This window comes from Canis lupus, chromosome 25 (genome assembly GCF_011100685.1).
Source record: "Canis lupus familiaris isolate Mischka breed German Shepherd chromosome 25, alternate assembly UU_Cfam_GSD_1.0, whole genome shotgun sequence".
Lineage (NCBI taxonomy): Eukaryota > Metazoa > Chordata > Mammalia > Carnivora > Canidae > Canis > Canis lupus.
The window spans coordinates 37,517,454-37,542,819 of record NC_049246.1 but is presented as its reverse complement, the minus strand read 5'-3'; the positions used below and the strand labels follow the sequence as shown (position 1 = coordinate 37,542,819).

The 25,366-nt window shown below is 51.1% G+C and overlaps 1 long non-coding RNA gene across 2 annotated transcripts; it reads right to left on the bottom strand.

The window, feature by feature from the left end:
* Window positions 1-9,676: 9,676 nt before the first annotated feature.
* On the bottom strand, window positions 9,677-18,372 carry LOC111092380. Of its 2 annotated transcripts, none has more exons than XR_005378716.1 (3): window positions 17,980-18,372; window positions 10,843-11,714; window positions 9,677-10,697 (listed from the first exon to the last, which is right to left on the bottom strand). It is a non-coding gene; the product is annotated as an uncharacterized LOC111092380 (long non-coding RNA). The 2 variants fall into 2 exon arrangements; XR_005378715.1 differs by having other exon boundaries at window positions 18,044-18,371.
* Between the last annotated feature and the right edge of the window lie 6,994 nt (window positions 18,373-25,366).

Below are 25,366 nucleotides of genomic sequence, written 5' to 3'. Positions count from 1 at the left end.
CAAGAAAGCTCTGCATCCTCCCCTCAATTTTGCTGTGAACCTAAAACTACTTTAAAAAAATAAAGTTTAGGGCAGCCCAGGTGGCTCAGTGGTTTAGCACCTGCCTTCAGCCCAGGGCGTGATCCTAGAGACCTGGGATCGGGTCCCACATCAGGTTCCCTGCACGGATCCTGCTTCTCCCTCTGCCTGTGTCTCTGCCTCTGTGTGTGTGTGTGTGTGTGTGTGTGTGTGTGTGTCTCATGAATAGATAAATAAAATCTTAAAAAAAATAAAGTCTGTTTTATTTTTTTAAGACTTTATTTCTTTATTCATGAGAGACAGAGATCTATAAGAGGAGTCAGTGGACTTTGGGGCCAGCTCCTTGAGCTCTCCCTGTACCTGCCAGCGGCGTCCCTCTGGCTGTCAAATGCCCTGTGCTGCACCAGTAGGATCTTCTACCTCAGTTTTTAAAAAGAAGACACGAGGAGATGCTGGCTATAAATGACCATCTGTGAAATAGCGTCTTCTCTCATGTGTGTCCTTCTGCTTTTCCTTTTGGTTCTAGAATACTCCAGAATCATGGAGGATACAGGAAGGCTCAGAGTCACAGGCAACAGGGGCGCCCTGCTGCTCTTGTCACCTCGTGAACAACGAGTGAGTCAGACTGTGAGCTATTCTGAGTCCGCACGTCTTGGATGGTAGGTGGTGCTAAATCTATCCCACGTTCTCATCCCAGCCTTGGAAATCCACCCTTAAGGAGGCAAGATAGGCGGCCACACGTCTGTGCAAGGAGGCAGTCCCGTCCTTGACTCCTAGAGACTGAAATCCTATGAGATCTGGTGTCTAGTATTTTCATTTCACTGTCGAAGATGCTGAGAAGTGCTTTGTTCAGAGACTACACAGATGGAGATGACTACACACATCTCATCTCCATCTGTGTCGTCACTGAACAAAGCACTTCTCAACACTTAGAATAGTTTATCCACTGAGAAATTCCTTGAATGAGACAAAGTAAAGTATCCAACAAGATCATGTACCAAAAGATTTTCTCAGAGGGGCACCTGGGTGCTCAGTGGGTGAAGCATCTGCCTTCAGCTCAGGTCAGGATCCTGGGGTCCTGGGATGGAGTCCCTGCTGAGCAGGGAACCTGCTTCTCCTTCTCCCTCTCCCCAGTCCTGCTTACTCTCTCATGCTCTTTCTCAAATAAATAAATTTTTTAGGAATGCCTGGGTGGCTCAGCGGTTGAGCATCTGCCTTTGGGTCAGGGTGTGATCCTGGAGTCCTGGGATCGAGTCCTGCATCGGGCCTCCTGCTGGAGCCTGCTTCTGCCTCTGCCTGTGCCTCTTCCTCTCTCTGTGTGTCTCTCATGAATAAATAAATAAAATCTTTTTTTTAAAAAAAGGATTTTTTTGTATATTTTTTTATTGGAGTTCGGAATGAAGAGAGACAGAGACCACTATCTATGTCCTAATGGGGATTTTAACCTAGTTTGGAAATGAAGATGTGTGGACAAGATTATATATACTGAGAATCAATAACATAACAAGAAACCCCAGGAACTGTAAAATGAGGTAGCCGAGAAAAATGGGCACACAATCTGGAAAATAAACTGTGGGCACGTGATAAACGTTTCCATTCATTCATTCATTACAACTCAGCCCTTGAAATCTTACTGTCTTTCACGTTATTCAGTGATTTGGTGCATGTTTCTCTTCCTACCATTCTCGAAAATATTTAATGTGGGATACGGCATCTTATTGAAAATCACATTAATTTCATGAACCAAAAGTGTTGTGTAACGCCGACATGCAACAGTAAGTGGGCAGATTGCATAGAAAGACGGAGGGTTTCTGAGTCACCTGGGGTGTACAGCTTGGTCCCCTGGCTCTCCACGATCCGGATCGTGGCTGGTGCCGTGAGATGGTGAAGCTTCCAGCACATGCGGGCTCCCTGCCTTCTTGGAGCCAGCACCCTCGGCCAATGCTGCTCCACGCCTGGGTCTTGTGCATCCGCCTCGGTGGCCGTGCTGTCAGGACCAGAACTGGCAGTGCCAGGTGGCAGCAAGTCAGCAACATGGCTGTGGGTGGGGGTCACTGACGATCACTGAGGTGTGGAGGGCAGAGCATGCCACCCCATTAGCTGTGCAAGTCCCTCAGAAGAATGGAGGATTTGATGGGTAAGAATGTATTGGACCCGAGGCCAACTCTGACACCTGTGTGTGTGCACTTGTATGTATGTGTTAATGTGTGTACTTATGTGTGTGTGTGTGGCTTGTGCATGTGTTTGTGTGTAGCTTTGAGCATGTGTGGGGATCTGTACACACGTGTGTTCCCTGTGTGTCTGTCTGTATGCACATGTGCACCTGGGCATATGTAGACATGGGTGTTGTTTGTGGGGGTATGTGTGTGTTACGTGTACATGTGTTTGCATGTGTGCATGCCCTGGTGGGATGAGGGGAGGTAGAGGCCACTAAGCTGCCCACAGAGTCATATCAAGGGAGAACGAGACTGAGTCCAGACAGGAGATGTGGAGCACAGCTACGGCCTGCTTTGACCTTGAGGACAGACTTCCTTCCACTCAACCTGCAACCAAAGCTCTGTCCCAACACACAGTGGGGCAGGTCACATTCTACAAGCCATTCCTGCTCCAGTCTGCTCCACTCACACCCCTGTGAGCCTCCGAGGCTTCTGTGTAAAGGACACAAAGCCAACGGTATACCCCCACCCATCTGGGTGGACTAACCTTCCGTACCAGTGGTGAGAGACGAGGGCCGGTAGAGGAAGCGGTCCTCTGGCACCCCATCCTGGCACCTCAACCCTTCTCCAGGGGCCCCGATCCCCTTCCCACAGCAAGGTCATCAGGAGGACAAGTAGGGTGGTGTGGATCCCAAACGCTGGGCATCTGTGCTGGCCACCACCACACCACCAGGAGAACGGGAGGGCATGTGTGTGCATGTTCTCCAGCTCACTGAGCCCACCCTAGAGCACGACTTAGACCCTCAATGCGATGCTGTCCACCCTCCAAACCCACACTCTCTGGTGCTTGCAGAAACGTTACAGCTTAAAGACAATTTCCTTCCTTGGGCCTCATTCTGGCTGAACAAGAGGAATTATTTTCAACTGACCATGTCACATTTGCTTGATTTGGGCTCACATATTTCTTATCTACCAATAACACTTAAAATAAAATTTTCCCCAAACGTGCGTTTCCCCACACCGTCTTCCAAGTACACTCCCACAGGGACATGTGGGTGGCTCAGTGGTTTAGCGCCTGCCTTTGGTCCCAGGATCAAGTCCCACGTCGGGCTCCCTGGATGGAGCCTGCTTCTCCCTCAGCCTACGTCTCTGCCTCTCTCTCTCTGTGTCTCTCATGAATAAATAAATAAAATCTTAAAAAAAAAAAAAAACTTACCAAGCACACTCCCCGCAGTATCAACAATAACATATCTCGCATCAGATCTACACAACAGTGACAGCTCCCCTGGTGGAGACACGCGCTGGACACGCATGGGCATGAGGCTCAGAAGAGTGGCCCAGCCGGTCAGCGCAGAGGCCGGGGCTGGAACTTCGCATAGGCCAGGGGCAAAGTAAGCACTTGGGAGCCCCGAGATCTGCTCATGGTTTCTCATCACAAAGGAGGTGGAGCAAAAGCGGACAACTGTGAAGAACAGGAGATAATAAATGGAACTCTCTGGGCTGATGAGAATAATCACCAGGGTAAAACCCACGCTGCAAAGATTAGTACAGAGCACGCTAACGATGCGCACATTTGGGTTCAGAAGGCTGGACCAGCGAGCAGCAGGAATGGGGTCTCGAGTGCGGATGTGCAAGAGGCTGACTTGACTGGGAGACCAGCTCCCTCCTGCCTCTTGTCTTTCCTCCACCACCACCACCACCCTTCTCTCCTCCTCTCCCTTTCCCCCTCCTCCCCCTCCTCCCTGTCTTCCTCCTCCCTCCTCCACTTCCTTCCCCTGTCCTCCTCACCAGCACCAAACTTTCAATGCGAAAATCTCTGGCTGCCTGGTTTGTGCCAAACAGTGATGAGAACTCATGTTAGTTTAACTTTGAAATAAATAAATAAATAAATAAATAACTTTGAAGCCCTGTTTCCTGAAAGTTGATTATCTTTTTTTAAGATTTTTTTTTGGGGGGGGGATCCCTGGGTGGCGCAGCGGTTTGGCGCCTGCCTTTGGCCCAGGGCGGGATCCTGGAGACCCGGGATCGAGTCCCACGTCGGGTTCCCGGTGCATGGAGCCTGCTTCTCCCTCTGCCTGTGTCTCTGCCTCTCTCTCTCTCTCTGTGACTATCATAAATAAATAAAAGTTAAAAAATTTTTAAAAAAAAAGATTTTTTTTTTAAACTTATGATAGTCACACAGAGAAAGAGAAAGGCAGAGACACAGGCAGAGGGAGAAGCAGGCTCCATGCAGGGAGCCCAATGCAGGACTCGATCCCGGGTCTCCAGGATCACACCCTGGGCCGAAGGTGGCGCTAAACCGCTGAGCCACCCAGGCTGCCCTTTGAAAGTTAATTATCAAGGAGAGGGCACTCACATGTGATCCTGTAGAGCAAGGCGTGCTCCCCAAGGGGCCAAGGCCTTCCTGTCTCCCACCTGTGGACGACTGCTCTGTGTCATTTGTAACTCCTGGCAATTAGATTTTTTTGAGATCTTCCCTTAACAGGCTGCTTTCAAAATTAAGGAATAAGTAGGTAAGATGGGACATTACAGTAAAGTCTGATCTTTTAAAAAATATAGGAATATCTATATCCAAGTGATAACTTTGAAAATAGACCCAGGTACTAGTTCCAAGGAACCACCTATCGTGTGACTTGTTCTTAAATTCCTAACTGCCTCCCCAGCCCCTTGTGTGTTACTAAGATCTTCTTTCTGGTAGCAAACCTTAGTCATTCCAGGGTAAATTTTATTTTGAGGAAGGTTAAGTCTTTTTAAAGGTAAGTGTGGTGAATAAGGAGAGTGATCAAAAATAAGAATTTGTGGGCTTAAAAAAAAATAAAACGGGCTAAAAACTGAGGTTTGCTTTCTTACATTGTTCAGAAATGGGGGATCCCTGGGTGGCTCAGCGGTTTAGCGCCTGCCTTTGGCCCAGGGCACAATCCTGGAGTCCCGGGATCGAATCTCACGTCAGGCTCCCAGCATGGAGCCTGCTTCTCCCTCTGCCTGTGTCTCTGCCTCTCTCTCTCTCTCTCTCTCTCTTTCTCTATGTCTATCATAAATTAATTAATTAATTAATCTTAAAAAAGAAAAAAGAAATGGATGCAAACTGCGATTTATTTAAAATATGTATTGGAAAAAAAATAAAAAAAAAAAAAATAAATAAATAAAATATGTATTGGGGTAGGGGATCCCAGGGTGGCTCAGCGGATTGGTGCCTGCCTTTGGCCCAGAGTCCTGGGATCGGGTCCTACGTCCGGCTCCCTGAATGGAGCCTGCTTCTCCCTCTGCCTATGTCTCTGCCTCCCTCTCTTTCTCTCTCCCTCTCTCTCTCATGAATAAATAAATAAAATATTTAAAAAATATATATATATATGTATTGGGTATCCACTAAGTGCAAAGACTATAAGGCTGAGGGGGAGATAAAAGTGATGAACACATGGTTTCTCACTAAAATTCCTTGTGGCCTAGTATCTGTTGGGTGATGAGGGTCAGGACACCCGAGAGACAGAGCTGTGGGGACGAGCCCGGGACACATGCCGGCCTGGCTGGCAGGGAGGGAGGGTCCTGTGGAGAAGCAGACGTGTGAAGATCTGAAAGCAATGACGAGCAGCAAAGAAACAACAGAAGGAAAAGGCAACAGAGAAATAGAAACAAAGCAAACCATCTTTGTAATAAGGGCTAACATCCAAAATATGTAAGGAACTTATACAACTTACAGCTAAAACCCAATCTGGGGGCACCTGGGTGGCTCAGTGGTTGAACGTCTGCCTTTGGCTCAGGGTGTGATCCCGGGATCCTGGGTTCAAGTCCCACATCAGGCTCCCCACAGGGAGTTTGCTTCTGTCTCTGCCTCTCTCTGTGTCTCTCATGAATAAATAAATAAAATCTTTAAAATAAATAAATAAATAAAATAAATAAAAAATAAGATAAAAAATAAAACCCAATCTGATTAAAAAATGAGCGGGGGTGGCAACTGAGTTGTTTAGTCTATTAAGACCTTTGGTTCAAGGGACACCTGGATTGCTCAGTGGTTAAATGTCTACCTTTGGCTCAGGGTGTGATCCTTGAGTCCCGGGATGGAGTCCTGCCTCGGGCTCCCTGCATGGAGCCTGCTTCTCCCTCTGCCTGTGTTTCTGCCTCTCTCTCTCTCTCTTTCTCTCTGTCTCTCATGAATAATAAACAAAATCTTAAAAAAAAAAAAAAAGACCTTCAGCCCCCAGGTCATGATCCTGGGGTCCTGGGATAGAGTCCTGCATGGGGCTCCCTACTCCACAGGGAGTCTGCTTCTCCCTCTGCCCCTCGCCCCTGCTCATGTTTTCTCTCTCTCTCTCTCTCTCAAATAAAGAAATAAAATCTTTTCAAAAAAAAGGGGAAAAAAGACATTGCCTTTCATAGAGACAGAGACAGAGGTAGAGAGATATAGACAGAGATAGAGAGACATGGAGATAGACAGATGGAGACACAGAGACACAGAAACTTGAATACATATGATTACACACACAGTAATGTACATGCACATGTACACACCTACGCATGTACATGAGTGTGAGTTGGGGATGGCGTCCCAGCTTCACAGAACAGTACCAGTTGGGTTCGAGTTCTAGTGACTTCAGTGGATTGAATTTCAGCCAGCTACGAGGAGCAGGAGACAAACCAGCTGCCATTCTAGAAACCACACCTTGTGCATGTTCACAGCTGGAACAGGGTCAGTGTGTGGGCAAAACCAAAGGAGGAATGGAACCCTCAGGCCCAGAGGTCCCTGAGCCCAGGGGGCACAACCACGGCCAGCTCCTCTGCCATTCCCACCCCTGATCCAAGGACTACACTCTCTCCTCCCTGCATATCGTCTGCTATTACCACATGACTATTGAATTGACTCTGTGCTGACAGGGAGATCCATCAGGCAACGGTCAGGATATTTTATCTTGCGATGGGCTGAAGCCAAATTCAAAATGGCTTGGGTGGGACGCCTGGGTGGCTCAGTGGTTGAGCGTCTGCCTTCGGCTCAGAGCATGATCCCGGGGTCCTGGGATCGAGGCCTGCATTGGGCTTCCCTAGCGGGAGCCTGCTTCCTCCCTCTACCTGTGTCTCTGTCTCTCTCTCTCTGTGTCTCTCATGAATAAATAAAATCTTTAATAAATGGCTTAGGCTATGTAATCCCAAAGTCCAGATGTGAACATCAGGCATGGCTTGATCCAGGTGCTCAGTATCTTCTGGAAATTTGTCTATCCCCTTCTTTGCTGTCTCTATGTAGGCCGTGTTTCTAAGCTGGCTTTCTTCACATGGCAGCAACAATGACCCCTCGAAGCTTGGGGCTCTCATGATGCTTTGTGAGTAGTACATCAGAAAAAGAGGGGATTTCCCTTGATAACTCCTAGCAGATTGGCCTGAAGTGGAAAAAGGAGCTCAGGGACCAGGTGTTCATCCTGTAAGCAGAGGGAAGTAGAATCTGAGAACATGGAGAGTCAGCCACGCATGTGTCCCAAGCACATGACATCCTGCACCCAGAACAATCCTCTAAGCATAGGCCCTCACCGATGCTGGACAGTAATCTTGGTGAATGAGTTTGAAGAACACTCTTGTAACACAGGATGTGTTTGGCGGGGTGGGAGTGGAGGAGTGATCTGAGGTGGGTCTCTGCCTCCCCTGGAGAAGGTGAGGGACCCTGCACCCACTTGTCCTACATATGGAGGCACCCCAGAAAGCACCGGTAAGTCACTGTCACTGCCTTCCCTGGCAACTGGAGTTTCATTTCCAGTAGGTGCACCCAGACTCTGGCCCAGCACCCCACTGCTGACCCCATTTGGGTAAAGGGACCAAAGCCGACCCCGTTGGCCACTGGGGTTCAGCTGGCAGGGAAAGTCTTCCCCAAGGAGGAGTAGATTCCACAAGGAGACCACTGTCGCAGATTCTCCCCAAGCTGAGGGCTGCGATCATAGTTTATGTCCTAGGGCCTCAGTGTCCTCACCCGTATAGTGGGATTCTGGGCTAGCCCGGGGGTCCCACGGAAGGAGAGCAGCCCTCACCTCCCTCAGCTCATGCCCAGGACACACAGAGCTCGCCAGCGACCCCACCCAAGGATGGGCCGCCCTCAGCGGAGGCTCTCAGAAAGGCGAGGATTGGTCTAGAAGCTGCAGAGTTGGTACCTTTTACCCAGGTGAGAGGCCCATCTCTTAGAATGCTCATTCTGGGATCACAAGGTCTAAGATGTCCCCCGTGCATTGTGTTATACAGAGAACACGCTTGTGTGGCTGAGAACACGTGCACCCCTCACGCCCTAGAACACCTCCCTCCCTACACAGTCTGGATCTCTCGCTCGAGCACCCTGCACCAAAGAAAGACACTCAGGGCTGTGCATGCCGTTCTATTTCTTTAAGCTTTAAGAATGAGGGTTTGTGGGATCCCTGGGTGGCGCAGCAGTTTGACGCCTGCCTTTGGCCCAGGGTGCGATCCTGGAGACCCGGGATCGAATCCCACATCGGGCTCCCGGTGCATGGAGCCTGCTTCTCCCTCTGCCTGTGTCTCTGCCTCTCTCTCTCTCTCTCTCTCTGTGGCTATCATAAATAAATTTAAAAATTTTTTTAAAAAAGAATGAGGGTTTGTAATGGATGATTGTACTACTCTGGCGTTCATTCTGCATATACCACCTGACATGCCGATGTTTGCATTGTACACAAGCTTCTCTCCGCAGAACGTAACCCCGGCGCTTTCTGTGCCCAGTTGGCCCTAAAATCGCCATCCCTATTCAGGCAATGTATCCTCCTCCCACAAACATCACAACTCTCATCAGCACAGAAGAGACTTTTAAATGCAGAAGCGGGGCGAGGGGAACAAAGCTTCCTTTAAAAAATCCACAGTGGTTGGGACCCCTGGGTGGCTCAATGGTTGAGCATCTGGCTTTGGCTCAGGGCATGATCCTGGAGTCCCAGGATCGAGTCCCACATCAGGCTGCCTGCATGGAGCCTGCTTCTCCCTCTGCCTGTGTCTCTGCCTCTCTCTCTGTATCTCTCGTGAATAAATAATCTTTAAAAAATCCACAGTGGCAATGATGACATTAGAACTATTTTGTCTTTTCACCTAAGACCCCTTCAATTACCTGACACCTGCATAATTGCTAAGAAACCTTTTTTTTTAAGATTTTATTTATTTCTTCATGAGAGACACACACACAGAGATAGAGAGAGAGAGAAAGAGAGATTGAGAGAGAGAGAGAGAGAGAGGCAGAGACACAGGCAGAGGGAGAAGTCAGGCTCCATGCAGGGAGCCTGATGTGGGACTCGATCTCGATCCCAGGTCTCCAGGATCAGGCCCCAGGCTGAAGGCGGCACTAAACCACTGAGCCACATGGGCTGCCCGCTAAGAAACCTTTTAAAAATGAACCTCGGGGATCCCTGGGTGGCTCAGTGGTTTAGCGCCTGCCTTTGGCCCAGGGCATGATCCTGAAGTCCCAGGATCGAGTCCCGCATCGGGCTCCCTGCATGGAGCCTGCTTCTCCCTCTGCCTGTGTCTCTGCCTCTCTCTTTCTCTCTATGCCTATTGTGAATAAATGAATAAAATCTTTAAAAAAAATAATATAAAATAAAAAATAAAAATGAACCTCATGCCATTGCACGTTTCCTGTGGCTCAGAGCATGGATTGTTCTAGTTCTTCTTCCTCCAACTGGGCTCCCACCACATCTTGGGACCTCCTGACAGACACCACCGCTGTCCTGACCACCCATCCGCTCTGGGTTCCTCTCTTCATGCATGTCTACCACTCAGGGCCTTGTTTGACTCCCTGTTGTTCCTACAGAACCAGGCTCCAAAGCCTCAGCACACTCCCAGCCTCTTCCACACAGGCCTCTGATGGAGCCTTTTGCCAGCACCTGGTGACAGCATACATCTATCTTCTCTGGGAAGGCCCTCCTACTCCCATCTGTGTGTCTTGTCTGTGAAGACCAGACCAGCTGCTTGCTTGTCCTGGCTGGAACATGTGTGACATGTGCTCTCTCTGCTAGGCCAAGAGTGAGAATTGGCCTGGTGCCTGGCACAGCGATGTGTGGGTTTGTCTCTATTTCCTGTGTGACTTTGCCTCGGCCTCCTCGAGGCAGTTTCCACACCTGTGAAATGGAAAGGATGATGCCAGGATGATGAGATACCCATTTCTCAGTTTGAGGACGAACCCCTCCGAGGTCACAGGTCCAGGTGAAACATGGGCAGCGTGGAATGAACGCTCTGGTTACCCACAGTTTCTCAAGACTGTGACAATGTCTCCCTTTCAAGCACCCTTTGGAGTCATGACGACTGTGTACAAAGGAAGGTGACCAACGTGCTTGCTAAGTGACAGATGGCCTTATCTTTAGGCTCCAAGAACTCCACGTTGAACCTCCAAAGGAAGCAAAGCTCTGCAAGCCCCCACGGGTCACAGGGCACAGTGCACTGGGTGCAGGGCCTTCCAACGGAGCACGCACGCTGCCTTTCCACCTTCGACAAGAGGACTTGGCCCTGCCTTGCTGCAGGTCTTCTCTGAGGGTGGAGAGGAGTCCAGGGTGGCGGAGGAAGCACCTGAGGACAGAAGAGGAGTCAAGGACTTTCTGTAAAGGCCGAACCGACTCCACAGCAGAGACAGAGCGGCTTAACCAGGACCCAGGAAGCTGGAGATGTGGGCAGAGCCCCCCACCCCACCCTGGGGCCTCTCCTGGATCCTTACCTCCTCTTCTTACCAGAAAGCCCAACCCCTGAGCACCCCTGTCACGGTCCTCCTTCCAAACGTAGTTGCCTTCTGTTGGCGGGTTAGGTCTCAGCCTATGAACTCAGTCCACAACTGTGTCCAAAAGTCTCAGCCTCTCAAAGATGAGTGTGGACGTCCATCAGCACGTGCTGACATAACAAGATGATCTTCGGTGCCCACCTGTTGATGCGCATTATCGGTAAGGTTTACAACCTGGGGTCGTCAGGTTCAGGCTGATGCTGAGTGCGGGCTGACCCATCACCCCAGGAGGGACGGACAGCTTGGCACCTGGGGGGACACCCTAGGAGCTTCCAGGTGCACCTGTGTCCTGTGCGTGTGTGTGCACGTGCATGTGTGCATATGCATACGTTTGTGTGCCCTGGATGCAGCAGTGGTGTCTGGGGAGATGCCCTAGGAGCTTCTGGGTGCACCTGCATCCTGCGCATATGTGTGCATGTGCATGCATGTGTCTGTGCCCTGGGTGCAGCAGCGGTGCCTCAGGAGACACCCTAGGAGCTTCTGGGTGCACCTGCATCCTGTGAGAGTGCATGTGCACATGTGTGTGTGAACGCATGCACTGGGCAGGTGTGTGGGCGTGTGCATGTGTGTCTGTGAGTGTGTGCACTGGTGGCGCCCCAGATCAAGAAGCAGAGAGGAAGAGAGAAGCCCCAGGGGTGGATGCTGGAATCCCTCCGTCGTTTCCGTGGATTCACCAATACACCATCACCCACACTTCCGGCTGGGGCCGTGGGCCTCACAGGCACGTCCACAGAGGACAGGGGGCCCCACAGCAGGTCGGAGCCAGGATGTGCTCAGACAACGTGCAGAAGACGGAGCCGTAGTTGGCGCACCTGTAGGAAAGGTCATGCCACCTTCAGAGCTCAGGTGTTCATTCTGCTTTCACTGCATCACATAGAGTCCCCATGTGCCACCTCCTCAGGTGTCTGCTCCTTCTTGATGCCCTGAGATCCGCCCTGAATCAGGGGCCCTGCAGCCCCTTCTGTGGGACCTGCTCCTCTGTCCGCGCTCTTCACCTGTCAGACTCTAACCTTAGGGCATCCTACTTCACCCTCGGAAGCACGGACACAGGAGCTATGTACCCTCCCGGGTACCCCCTCCTATGTACCCCTCCCGCTTCCCCCAGCATGTACCCCTCTTGTGTGCCCCCCTTCCGGGCTCCCCTCCCATGTCCCCCACCCAGGGGCCAGACTGGATCATTATGAGCTTCCAGTGTCCCCCCTTCTGTGTACCCCCACTGTGACCCCGCCTCCCGTGTCCCCTCTCCCATGTCCCCTCTCCCCCACGCAGGGCAGGGCTGGGATGGTGGCCTGGGTGGCGAGTGGGCCCTGAGGAGGGCCTGCTGCAGCCTCACACACGACGCTGTCTGGGCCTGTGGTCCTCTGCAGACCGTCCACTGGGAGAAAACACATCTGCTCAGACCACAAGCTCCTCTGAAGTTGAACCTGAATTTCTCTCCAGAGTTTGCTTTCCAAGCCACCCTTTTGGCACGAAGTGTCACAGCTGTGCTTTTCATGCAATCTGTGCAGCCAGGGAAGCATCTGGCTGAAACCAGCCACCGCACCACATCTCTCGGCAGGGGCGACACCGAGTGCGCTGGGAAGGCTGTCCTGGACCCGGCTCGGCTCTCCCCTGGAGCAGGGACTTCAGGATGGAGTTGATCTGGGTGCAAGACGGATCAACATTTTCCTCCACAGGCTCATCAGCTTAGGCTCACAGAACAGTCCTGGACACAGCTCTGTGCTAGCAAGGTGCGGGGCGCATGGGGCACGAGGGGGTAGGAGTACCTAAGGCCTGGCCCCCGTCACTAGGTGTGTGCACCTGCAGAAGCCCGAAGCCATCTGAGACAGTGGAACGGAACGGGGTGATAGTATTTGATAACAACCATAGTAGGTGGTTCCCCAGCAGTTCAAAGAGGGGCAAACCAGGGGCCCCAAGAACCGTGGCACAAGGTAGAAATAAGAGGATTCCCGCCCATTACTAAACCCCTAGCTGGGCAGCCCCTGTGGCTCAGTGGTTTAGCGCTGCCTTCAGCCCAGGGCATGATCCTGGAGACCCAGGATCGAGTCCCACGTCGGGCCCCCTGCCTGGGGCCTGCTTCTCCCTCTGCCTGTGTCTCTGCCTCTCTCTCTCTCTCTCTCTGTGACTATCATAAATTAAAAAAAAAAAAAAAAAAAAAGTAAAATCTTTTAAAAATAAATGAATAAATAAATTGAAATATGTGGCATTTACCTTCTTTCTCTAAAAAATTTCTACTTTCAAAAAGTGAACATGAAAAAAAAGTGAACATGATATAAAAAGAAATATATTTTTTTTAATTTAAAGATTTTGGGAAAAAATAAATAAATAAATAAATAAATAAAGATTTTGGGCAGCCTGAGCGGCTCAGCAGTTTAACGCTGCCTTCAGCCCAGGGCGTGATTCTGGAGTCCCAGGATCAAGGCCTTATAGGCTCCCTGCATGGAGCCTGCTTCTCCCTCTGCCTGTGTCTCTGCCTCTCTCTGTCTCTCTCTGTGTCTCTCATGAATCTTAATCATTTATTCATGAGAGACACAGAGAGAAGAGACATAGGCAGAGGGAAAAGCAGGCTCCTTGCAGGGAGCCCGATGCAGGACTTGATCCCTGGGCTGGGATCATGCCCTGAGCTGAAGGCAGATGCTCAATCACTGAGCCACCCAGCCGTCCTGAAAAGAAATAAATTCTTACTCAACATTCAATCAGCCTGGATCATTAGACCGTAGATTACACATGACACCAAAAATCTTTCCAAAACAGCATTTGACTTGAATTAAAACAGAGCGTTGAACCAGTTTGAACAAATTTGAGGGAGTAGTGTCCTTGCTTACACATAAACACACCCAAAATGTAAATAATAATAATTTTTTTTTTTTAAATAAAATAGGGATCCCTGGGTGGCACAGCGGTTTGGCGCCTGCCTTTGGCCCAGGGCGCGATCCTGGAGACCCGGGATTGAATCCCACATCGGGCTCCCGGTGCATGGAGCCTGCTTCTCCCTCTGCCTGTGTCTCTGCCTCTCTCTCTCTCTCTCTCTGTGACTATCATAAATAAATAAAAATAAAAAATAAAAATAAATAAATAAAGCACAGAGGAGAGAAAGAAGGGGGAAACCACCCACACATTTCTATTTATCGATAGAATGTTCTGTTAAAGGAAGGGAACATTTTACTCAAAACTTCCGTTCTTTATTATAATGGATAGTCTTTGCAGAAAGCTTCCTTTGCCTGTGGTTACAATCAAGATGCTCTACCTCTCTAACCTAAAGGAGCACCTCATCATTAGCTAAAGTCAAAATACTTAGAGCTTAAAATGTTCCATGTTATGTCTCCTTATGGAAACTCCTTCTCTGGATGTTTGTGGAGGCTTGTGTATCAATGTTCAAGAGGCACACCATCTGCCCTGTGAACAAATATGTGCTACCTCTTCAATTTGCCAGAAAACTTCAATAAAAAATCATCCCTTTAAAAAAAAAAATCATCCCTTTTTTCCCCCCTAGGAATGTTGGAAAATAATTAAAATTCATAAAGATGACAAGTAAGTATATATGAGAAGATGCTCCACATCACAGTTATCAGAGAAATGCACATCCCAACGCCCAATGGGAACGGCCAAAATTCCCAGCACTGACCATCAAGTACTGGCGAGGACGTGCAGCAGCGGGAGCTCCCACTCACCGCTGGTGGGAGGTGGACTGGGGTGGCCGCTTTGGAAGACGGTTCAGTGGTTTCTCAAAAACTAAACATACTCTTAACTTACAATCCAGCAATCATGCTCTCTCCTGTTTACCCAAAGGATTTGAGAATATATCTACACAAAACCTTCAGTGGATGTTTACAACAGCTTTCTTCATAACTGTCAAAATTCGGAAGTAGCCAAGATATCCTCCAGTAGGTGAATAGATAAGTCAATGGATTCATACAGAAAACAGAATTTATTCAGCTAAAAAGAAATGAGCTATCAGGCCTTGAAAGACATGAGGAAACTTGAATGTCTATCTCCAAGTGAAAAAAGCTAATCTGGGGACACCTGGGTGGCTCAGCAGTTGAGCGCCTGCCTTTGGCCCAGGACGTGATCCTGGAGTCCTGGGGTCGAGTCCCGCATCGGTCTCCCTGCGTGGAGCCTGCTTCTCTCTCTGCCTATGTCTCTGCCTCTCTCTCTCTGTGTCTTTCATGAATAAATAAAATCTTTAAAAAAAGAAAAAAGAAAAAGAGAAAAAAGCTAATCTGGCTTCTTTACATAATAAAACAACAGATTTCTTAATACTTGTTAGATGTATACGACAGGGATGCCTGGGTGGCTCAGTGGTTGGGCGCCTGCCTTCAGCCCAGGGCGTGATCCTGGAGTCCCAGGTTCGAGTCCCACATGGGGCTCCCTACATGGAGCCTGCTTCTCCCTCTGCCTGTGTCTCTGCCTCTCTCTGTGTGTCTCTCATGAATAAATAAATATAATCTTTAAGAAATAAAAAATAAATGTGTAAGACAATGTGGTTGAAAAAAAAAAAAAACAGAATTAAACAGAAATGACCTCAGGGGCAAATTCCAGTCAGCTGAGGGTGTGGGTGGCTCAGATTCAGCAGGACCAGCTGGGCAGGTCAGCCTTTCCCCAGGACCCAAAGAACCAGGTGCCCTAGTCCTGAATCCCTGCTGCCTCGTGATGTGGTTCCCCAGAGCACTCTCCTAAGCACCGGTCCCAGGAGAAGGGGCTCAGAGGCAGCACCCCTGCGGGACCGTCCTGCCTGTGCCCCTGGCTCCATCGGGACCACATGCCTGCCAGGCCCACACCAAGCCCTCTGAGTTCTGCCTCTACCCCAGAGCGTGATCCCACGTGGAAGCCCGTAATAGTCTCCTCAGCTGTAACTAGCTGGACTGAAACAGTGACTTCTCTTTCTCCTCGAGATGGGCATGTTCAAGTAAGATTCATGTTCAGGCCTCAGCACTGGCACAGATGCAGGGGTGGAGCTGGGGAAGTTCTGCTCTGACCCCTGTGCTCCTTCTGCAAGCCTTCCCATCTTGGCTGGAGTCCCAGGCCTCGGCCCTCTGGCCCCAGGCTCTTTCTCGGGGTGCCTGGGGGCTGAGGCCACAGCTTCTCCCAGGCCCAGCGCACCCACAGGGTCATTGTAAGGGGAGGCAGGAGGGTCTGAGTATAAGAAAGGAGATGCGTGGGGGCAGAGTCCAGAGAAAAGAGACAATACTGCGCAGCTAGCTGTGAAGAGGGAGTGACCACCAGCCAAGGAATCAGTCGACCCAGAAGCCCAACAACTGTCAGGAAACAGACTCTGCCCTGGAGCCTCTGATGGAATTGGCCCTCACTTTAGGTTTCTGATTTCTGGCAGTATAATAAAATCACGTTGTTTTAAGCCAGTAATATTTGTTAGGTTTTTGGGTTGTTGTTTTTTTTTAAGATTTTATTTATTTACTTGAGAAAGAGAGTGAGCCAAAGAGAGAGAAAGAGCACAAGCAGGGGGAGCAGCAGAGGGAGAGGGAGAAGCAGACTCCCCGCTGAGCAGCTGAGGCTGACCCCAGGACTCTGAGGTCTTGCCCTGAGCCTCCCAGGCTCTCCGGTTCAGTTATTTCTTTACAGCAACAACAGAAGCCTGATCCAGGGCACAAGTCATTCCACATTTTCTCACTTGGTGGGGTGTGCTGATCCCTGCGGCCCACTCTACTCTGCAGGAGGGCAGAGCTCCCACTGCAGCCCTGAAACGTTGGAGCTCAGACTTCTAGAGAACTCTGGGTACCAGAGAGTCACACTGAATCAGAATCCAGTGGGTGATGACCGTGTGCCCTAGCGTGAAGCCCGCTTCTCCACCTGACGCAGAGGAGCGCGCTCCGGGGGCGGGGGGACAGGTGGACAGGACGCGCGCTCGGCCTTTCCGGTGATGGACCTGGGCGCACGGTTCCCTAGGGAGGTCAGCGTCCCTTAAGGGAAGACTTGGGATTCCCGGGTGGCTCAGGGGTTGAGCACCTGCCTTCTGCCCATAGCGTGATCCTGGAGACCCGGGATCGAATCCCACGTCGGGCTCCCTGCATGGAGCCTGCTTCTCCCTCTGCCTGTGTCTCTGCCTCTCTCTCTCTCTTTCATGAATAAATAAATAAAATCTTTTAAAAGGGTGGGGGGGTTGCTCGGGGAGATGGTGGCAGGGGCTGTCGCTGTTAATCTCCCAGGAGGAGACACCAGCCTGGTGACCACCCCCACCGGGAGATCCGAGGCCCCAGGACGCGTGCACAGGTGCGCGCAGGGGCCGGGACTGCCTTCCGCCGGCCGCTTGGTGCCCGGGAGCCGCGGTGCGCCCACCCCCACCCCCACCCCCGGGAAATTCCGGGAGCCGAACCCACTGCTGGGGGCAGAGGGGGGGGGGCTTCACGGGCCCAGGGCCCTGACCCTCCTGTCCCCTCCTGTCCCCTCCTGCCCGTGTCAGAGACGCCCGAGCCAGCGGTCTTGGGGCAGTCTACACCCGCTCCGTCCAATCCCGGCCAGGAGGCTACAGACCCTCCCGCAAGCAGATGCTTCCTCCCCGCCTCCTCCCGTCCCCCCCTCCACGCACGAAGCCCCCCCCCCCCGCGGACCCTCCCCTGCAGCGAGCCCTTGAGTGGGCCCTTCCCCATGCACCGACCGTCCCACCAACCCTGTCCCATCCCCCAGCGAACCCGAGCCCCCTGCACGGATCCTACCCCTGCCCAGGTGCACGGACCCTGCCCCCCTCCAGCCGCCCAGCAGAACCCCCCCCCCCCCCCCCCCCCCCGCCACAGCGAGCCCTGCTGCGGACCCTACCCCCCAGCGAACCCTCCCCCGCGCAGGGACCCTACCTCCCCCTCCCAGCGAACTCTCTCCCCCTCCTCCATGCACGGACCCTAACCCCTCCTCCAGCCGCCTGCAGCGAGCCCTCCTGCAGACCCTCCCCCACAGCGAACTCCAACACCCCCCCCCCCCCCCCCCCCCCCCCCCGCCAGCCAACCCTCCCCTGAGCACTGACCCTCCTGCGGACTCTCTCAGGGACTTTCCCCACCACCAAGGAACTTCCCTCTCCCCTCCCCCCCACTTTCCTCCCCTTCCCTCCCCCACCCTCTCGCAGACCCTTACCTGCTCACCAAGCCCCCCCACCAACGATCGCCCCCCGCCAGTACCCTCAGGCAGGGGTGAGTACCCGCGATCACAGAGCGAGGCCACCTTCTAGCCAGCTCTCCAGCCTGTGTGCAAGGACACTGGCTTCATGCCGGGCTGACCTCAGGACCTCTTCTCCTCCCAAAGGACCCCCGCTGACACCGGCGCCTCCGTGGGAGTTAAGGTTTCAAGGAAGAACTTGGACACAAGGTTTCAGGTTTCCCTGGGCCTGGGAACAGCCCTGCCTGGGGTGGAGGTCACCATGGCCCTCCCCTCCCTGCTGGGAGGACCAGTGGGCCCGGCTGGGGGAGGGGGTAGGTCTCCGGAGTCCTCACATGGAGAGAAAGGAGCCTCCAGCCATCCTCCTCATTTGCCCAGAAGTCGGGCATAGGGTCAGATTTCCAGGTCTACACAGGAGGTGGTCAGCCCCTGAGATGACCCCCAGGAGCGCTGCCAGTGGGAAGGTAAAAGGCTGACCTTCAGGAGGGAGCAGGGCTCCCTGTGAAGGACGCATGTGTGACTTGCAGACTAGGAGACTCACCAAACACATCAACCCATCACACCCTCCCATCCAAACAAAGAAAAAGTGTCATTTGGGCTCTTTGGGGAACCCAGAACACTGAATTTTTTTTTTTTTTTTTTTTTTTTTTTTTGCTCCTCTGTTGGTGTGCAACAATGATACCTAGACTTACTGGGCTAAAACAACAAGCTTTCTTTGCTTACGTTTCTGGGCCAGGCTAGCACGGGATGGCTGGTTTTGAGGCGGTGGTGTCTGCAGGGGCTGACCTGCCCAGGTGGCCCCTCCAACCCGCTGTGAGACCCTCCCAATGCGGCTGGAAGCCTCCCCGGGGCGGGGGGGGGGGGGGGGGGGGGTGTCTGAGGACTGGGGCTGTTCCTTTCTTCTTTCCCAAATGGTCTCTCCCTCACTCTGCCCCGTCACAGGGGTGTCAGGCCTGACAAGGGGCAAAGGAGAGGCTGCTGTCCATGACTAAGGCTTAGCCCCCACGGGAGAACCGTCGCTTCTGGCGCACCTACTGGCTAAACAGGACTCAGCAACATCACGAGGACCACAGCTGGGAGCTTTATTTAGCTAAGCAATTACTGTTAACTCTTGCTTGAGGGCAGTGCTACAATCATACTTGTAAAGCATCCCCATCCTTTAGAGATCCTCAGGGTGGATGAAAAGATGCTCTGTCGGGAATTGCCCTGATCCCCCTGGGAGAGAGGGACACGGGGTGAGGACAGACCAGATTCACCAAGCTGTGTACCTGTCAAAACTGGCTGGTGGGCACATCTATGTTTGCATGTGTTTGTAAATTTCCATAGTACAAATTTTAAAACCAAATGCTCCCAAAGCCTCAGATTCATTTAAATGAGAGCATGAATGGCCTGGCCCCTCCAGGGCTTCTGTGCGCTGGAGCCACTGCAAGAGTGACCTAAGCCGGACAGGCGTCTGGCGGTGTCCGCTGTGCCGCCATCTGCGGCCTAAAGCACTCAGCGGGTAGGAGGTGGAGGGTGGGGAGGTGCTGGGTCTGGGGACAAAGCTGCAGTGGCGTGGGATGTGTGCCCTGAACTCGCGCTGCAGCCAGCCAGGCCCTGCACTGCCAGCCCTCTGCGCCTCCAACCCCCCCCCCCAGCTCCCCCTTGGTCACGTGGCACCAGCCTTCTGGGCTTCTCTCTGAACTGCAAAGGAGACAAACCCTCTCCCTCCACGGATCCTAGCTCTGGCTCTTTCCTCTGCCTGGAAGGTCGTGCTCACAGACCTGACGTGACTCCATTCTCTGTGTGGGGTCCGCTGATGAGACGCAGCCCCTCAGGACTCCTGGACCCCACACTCTTCATATGCTCTTCCCCTCCCCCTAAGGACTCACCGCCCTTCCCCTCCTCCTGTGTGCCCCCTGGGAACAGATGCGCCCCGCCTTCTGCTTGGGGGACAGAGCCGGGTGGGGGCAGTGCCGGTAGGAGGGTGGGGGAGCATATTCTGGAGTCAGCCCTGCTGCTGCTTCCTTAGGGCAATATTCAGTGAATTCCCCTCCTACAGGAGAGGAGAGAGTTTTCCTTTCTTTTTTTTTTTTTTTTCCTTTTTTTTTTCCTTTTTTTGGAGAACAAGTGTGCAAAGCCTCCATAAGCCAAGGACAGATTCTCCGGTGGATTTTTCGTGTGTGCAAGCCCTTAGAAAGTGCATCAGGGGCAGATACCAGGCAGCCTTCCCTGAGCCTCTGAGTCCATTTGTCAACAACATGAGAAAGGGGAGGTGTGCTGCTGTGGGACAGAGGCCCACTGAGTCACATCGGTGCAACAGGAGCTGAGAAGCAAACACCCCAAAAGCCCGTGGGTCACTCGCAGGCACCCCCTGGCACCTCCTAGCAGCCAGATCCGTGATCTAAGAGCATGCTCTCCCTCCTCCTGACTGTGGCTGGCTGGCAGGAGACAACCTCTCTTCTGAATCCTGGCAATATTGGATCCGAAGGGAGTCTTCACTTGGGAATATATTTAGTTTTCATGGATCAGTCACATGTGTGTTTGCTCACCAGACCCAGCTGCTTGCTGGAACTATCAAAACTGTAGAAAAACCAAGCCCAAAACTCCTGCAGTTATTTCAAGTTAACAACAACAAAAAAAATCACTGGTCTATGTGCATGCTGTTTGCTTTAAGGAAAAGCTTGCTGCCCTTGGCAGAAAAAGGTGGCTAGCTATAAATGGCAGGGTACAGCAGCCTGAGCAGCGTGGGGGGTGCGGGTCACCAGCTGCAGCTCCCCAAGACTGGAATGTGCACACCTGCAGGAGGAAGTTCTGTTGTCCTGACCTTGAGCCCAGGACGGTCAGGAGTCCCTTCTGACTGAATAATCCTTGAAACTGCTCACTGGCCTGGAAAGAATGATTTTTTTCAGGCATAATTTGCTATGATACATGACTCGAAAATGTAATTTGCTGTGTAAACAGCAGCAGATCTGCTTCCCTTGCTGGCCTGACCGCCATCTGGACTGACTGGCCTTCCAGACTCTCTTCCTGCCATGACCCCTTCTTATCCAAGGGCTGGAGAAAGATTTAAATGTTGGGGAAAGGCTGGAGTCTGCTTGCAGAATGAATCTAACCCTTATTTAACCTGGGGGGCACTTGCCTTGGGGACCCCCAGCTGACACCTAAGAAGCTCCTGCCTTTGAAAAGGAGCTGAGCATAGACATTTTCCCACAACTGAATTATCTCAAGCCCTCAGGTAGTCTGCACACTTCAGCTTACTAGTTCTGAGTCTGTCCTGCTTGTTTGGATTACATTGTTTCTGGGGCGAGCATCAGGGATGTACCTGTAGAGGAGCTGGGGGCTCCCACAGGCAGCCCTCCCTGTGCCGCCTCTGCCCCTGTGTGGCTCTCCGTGGGCTCTGGAGTATTTCTTCCTTCCCCTCAGCCAGGGGGGACCTGCCCTGGTCCTGGCCACAGGCTCAGCCCCAGGGAGGGATCTGAGGGAGTGGTGAGCATAGGAACACATGCTTTGGGGAGGGCCAAGCTCATCCCAGAAGGTACAAGGCTCTGTGCAGAGGGCCGGGGGTCCCATCAAGCGACCCCCACACCACATTCAGGATCCAGTCCCTGAGCTCTGTGGGGCAGAGGCAAAGGGATTTCAGGAGCAGGAAGAAACATGCACAGAGGTGGAAACTAGACCTGAGTTTGAATCCTGGGTCTGTCATCCAGCGCTCTGGGGAAGACTTACTCGGCCTTAACGACCAACAATTGTTTGTCACCATCAGATCTGTTTCCTTGAAGATTTGGGGATCTTTGATCATGGGTTCTTGTGTCCTTAACCCTCATCTGTGAGGATCAAGAGTTGCTCTACTGTGTTCACCACTGCTTGGGAGAGATTATAAGTAATAGTTTCATTTCCTATACTGCACTTCATACTATGACATTAAAGTTTTTTTTTAATTTATTTATTCAGACACAAAGAGAGAGAGAAAGAGAGAGAGGCAGAGACACAGGCAGAGGGAGAAGCAGGCTCCATGCAGGAAGCCCAATGTGGGACTTGATCCCCGGACTCCAGGATCACGCCCTGGGCCAAAGGCAGGCGCTGAACTGCTGAGCCACCCAGGGATCCCCTCATACTATGACATTAAAGAATAAAATGAATTAAACACAAGAGATTTACAAGAAAATATTTTGAAACCTTAGGGCTCCATCTCCTTAAGAAATTAGGTGAAGAAATACAGAGTAGGCAATATGAGGAATTTCATTGAAAACACACACACACACACACACACACTCACTCTGTCTCTGTAGCAAAGAGTTGCCCTGTCTTTCTATTTTTCTGTGGACTGGGCGGGGTGGGGTATTCATTCTTCACTAGCTGGGTTGTCCTCTTCAAGCAATTTTCACATCAGGTGCTCAGAATGGAAATGTTAACCATGGACATTAGGGAGCCCTGCCTTTTTCTACGGATTCCCCCAAAGCATTGGGCTCCTGTTACCAAGACCTAGGCAGACCTGGAGAGATCATTTGTGATCTCTGGACAGATGTGGTTAGAAAGCTTTTGTTGAGATTTGTCATGAAGGATATGGGGCTGCATTTGGTCTTTCTTTAGGGTTTTTTTTTTTTTTTAAGATTTTATTTGTTTATTCATGAGAAACACAGAGAGAGAGAGGCAGAGACACAGGCAGAGGGAGAAGCAGGCTCCCTGCAGGGAGCCTGATGTGGGACTTGGCCCCGGGGTGGGACTCTATCCTAGGTCTCCAGGATCATGCCCTGGGCCAAAGGCAGACGCTCAACCGCTGAGCCACCCAGGAATCCCTAGTGCTCCATTTGTAATAGAAACTCCAGGGATCCCTGGGTGGCACAGCGGTTTGGCGCCTGCCTTTGGCCCAGGGCGCGATCCTGGAGACCCGGGATCGAATCCCACATCAGGCTCCCGGTGCATGGAGCCTGCTTCTCCCTCTACCTGTTGTGTCTTTGCCTCTCTCTCTCTCTGTATGACTATCATAAATAAATAAATAAATAAATAAAAGTTTAAAAAAAAATTAAAAAAAAAAAAAAGAAAGAAAGAAACTCCAGGGCAGCCCCGATGGCTCAGCAGTCCTGGGATGGAGTCCCACATCAGGCTCCCTGCATGGAGCCTGCTTCTCCCTCTGCCTGTGTCTCTGCCTCTCTCTAAATAAATAAATAAATAAATAAATAAATAAATAAATCTTAAAAAAAAAAAAGACCTCCAAGGCTCCTCCAGTTCCCTGTTCTCTCCCTACTTGAGCTGTAGTCATGAATACTTCCCATGATTTTCAAAATTGATTCCCCTGAAAGTGCAAAGTAGACAACATCTAAAAGGTATATTAATAGTTATTAATGCTCCTATTCCCACCACAAATTTTAAAGTTTCTCCTGAGCCCATAATGTGCCTGTTAAACTGGTAAATGAGTGGAAATGAGTAAGGGACAGGCAGGCCATAGAATCAGGCTCACAAAAATCCCAAAAATGTGCAGATGAAAGTAAACCAGAGATAAATAAACCAGATCATCCAGTCCCAGGTGCCAGAGGCGGGGTCTTGTTTTAACAGCTACTTGTGACCAACAAAGACCCTGAAAAGGAAGTAAGCCATTGAGGATGTCATCACTAGTTCTTACTCAATGGTGATGTCAATAGAGATGGTAAAAGGATTTAGGTTCCTTGGTTGGCTTTCAATAAAGGACCAACCCTACAAAACCCCCATGGCATCCCTGTCAGGATCCCCTCACTCTTGATAGCTCTCTCTGTATCCTCATTTAATAAACTTCTATTGCTTTACTTACTCTCCTTTGTCCGTGAGATTCATTCTTTGACTCCATGAGACAAGAACCAAGGTCTCCTGCTTCAGAGAGAGGAGTTCACTTTTTAAGATCAGACTCCTTAACAAAAGCACCTTTGCTGGGATGCCCAGGTGGCTCAGTGGTTGAGCATCTGCCTTTGGCTCAGAGTGTGATCCTGGCGTCCTGGGATAAAGTCCCACATCATGCTCCCTGCAGGGAGCCTGCTTCTCCCTCTGCCTATGTCTCTGCCTTTCTCTGTGTGTCTCTCATGAATAAATTTTTAAAAATCTTTTTAAAAATTTTAAAAGAAAAATCTTTGGGACGCCTGGGTGGCTCAATGGTTGAGTGTCTGCCTTTAGCTCAGGTCATGATCCCGGAGTCCCAGGATCAAGTCCCACATCGGGCTCCTTGCATGGAGCCTGCTTCTCCCTCTGCCTGTGTCTCTGCCTCTCTCTGTGTGTCTCTCATGAATGGATATATAAAATCTTAAAAAAAAGAAAAAAAGAAAAATCTTTGGAGGGAAACAAAAGGAGCCTTTTTCTAAGGTATCAGGGCTTTTCTTCTCAGCTTCTGAATCAGGGGAAAGTATCTGGGATTCCCTCCCTGGGGTAAGGAGAAAGCTTGAGTATGATGCTGAGAGGGTAATCACTTCAAAACTTTCAAAATTGCCTGCATCTATGGTGAAAAGAGGAAGAGCTGTCATTGCTGAGGAAGTGCTGTCCCTGCCTAGGTAGTGGGGCTCATGATGTTGGTGCAGGGGGAACAGTGCACACAGGGCCCTCAGCAAGTGCTCAGCACGCCCAGTCCTGTGTGCAGGCATCACCCTGGTCCTGCTGATGGACCAGGCATCGGGCTCACCTGGGCTCAGTTATCACGAGCACATAGCAAGGACTGAAGAATTCCAGAAAAGCTCACTCCTCCACCCGCAATGGTGCCTCATCGCACTCTGTGCTCCAAACAAGACAAGGACAGATCTGACTTCCTACCAGTCTCGCTATGACATTTCCTCCTGTGCACAGAATGGGAAATCAGCTGCCCTCACACACACAGGGCAGGGGACCTGGGCACTTGGGTGATGTTTGCAGATATTCTGGTGGTCCTGTTGGAGAGAGGGGTGCTACTGGCATCTATTGGGTGGCTTGACCTAGTCTTCCCCAGAGAGAGGGCTGTCTGCCCAAGTGTCAAAAACGTAGAGCCAAATGCACTCTGCCCTGGATCAACATTGTCCGATAGAAATATATGCAATTTAAAATTTTCTGGAAGTACAGTAAAAAAGCAGAAAGAAAAGGGTGACCTGATTTTATGACATATTTTATATAAGGCATAGATCCAAAATATTATTCTTTCAACATCTACTCAATCTCAACATTACTTTTTAAAAGTTTTTCAGAGATTTTTATTTATTCATTTGAGAGAGAGCACACACAAGCAGGGGGAGGGTCAGAGAGAGAGGGAGAAGCAGACTCCCCACTAAGCAGGGAGCCCGACTGTGGGGTTCCATACCAGAACCCTGAGATTATGACCTGAGCTGAAGGCAGACACTTAACCAACTGAGCCACCCAAGCTCCCCAATCTCAACATTATTAGTAAGATGTTTTACAT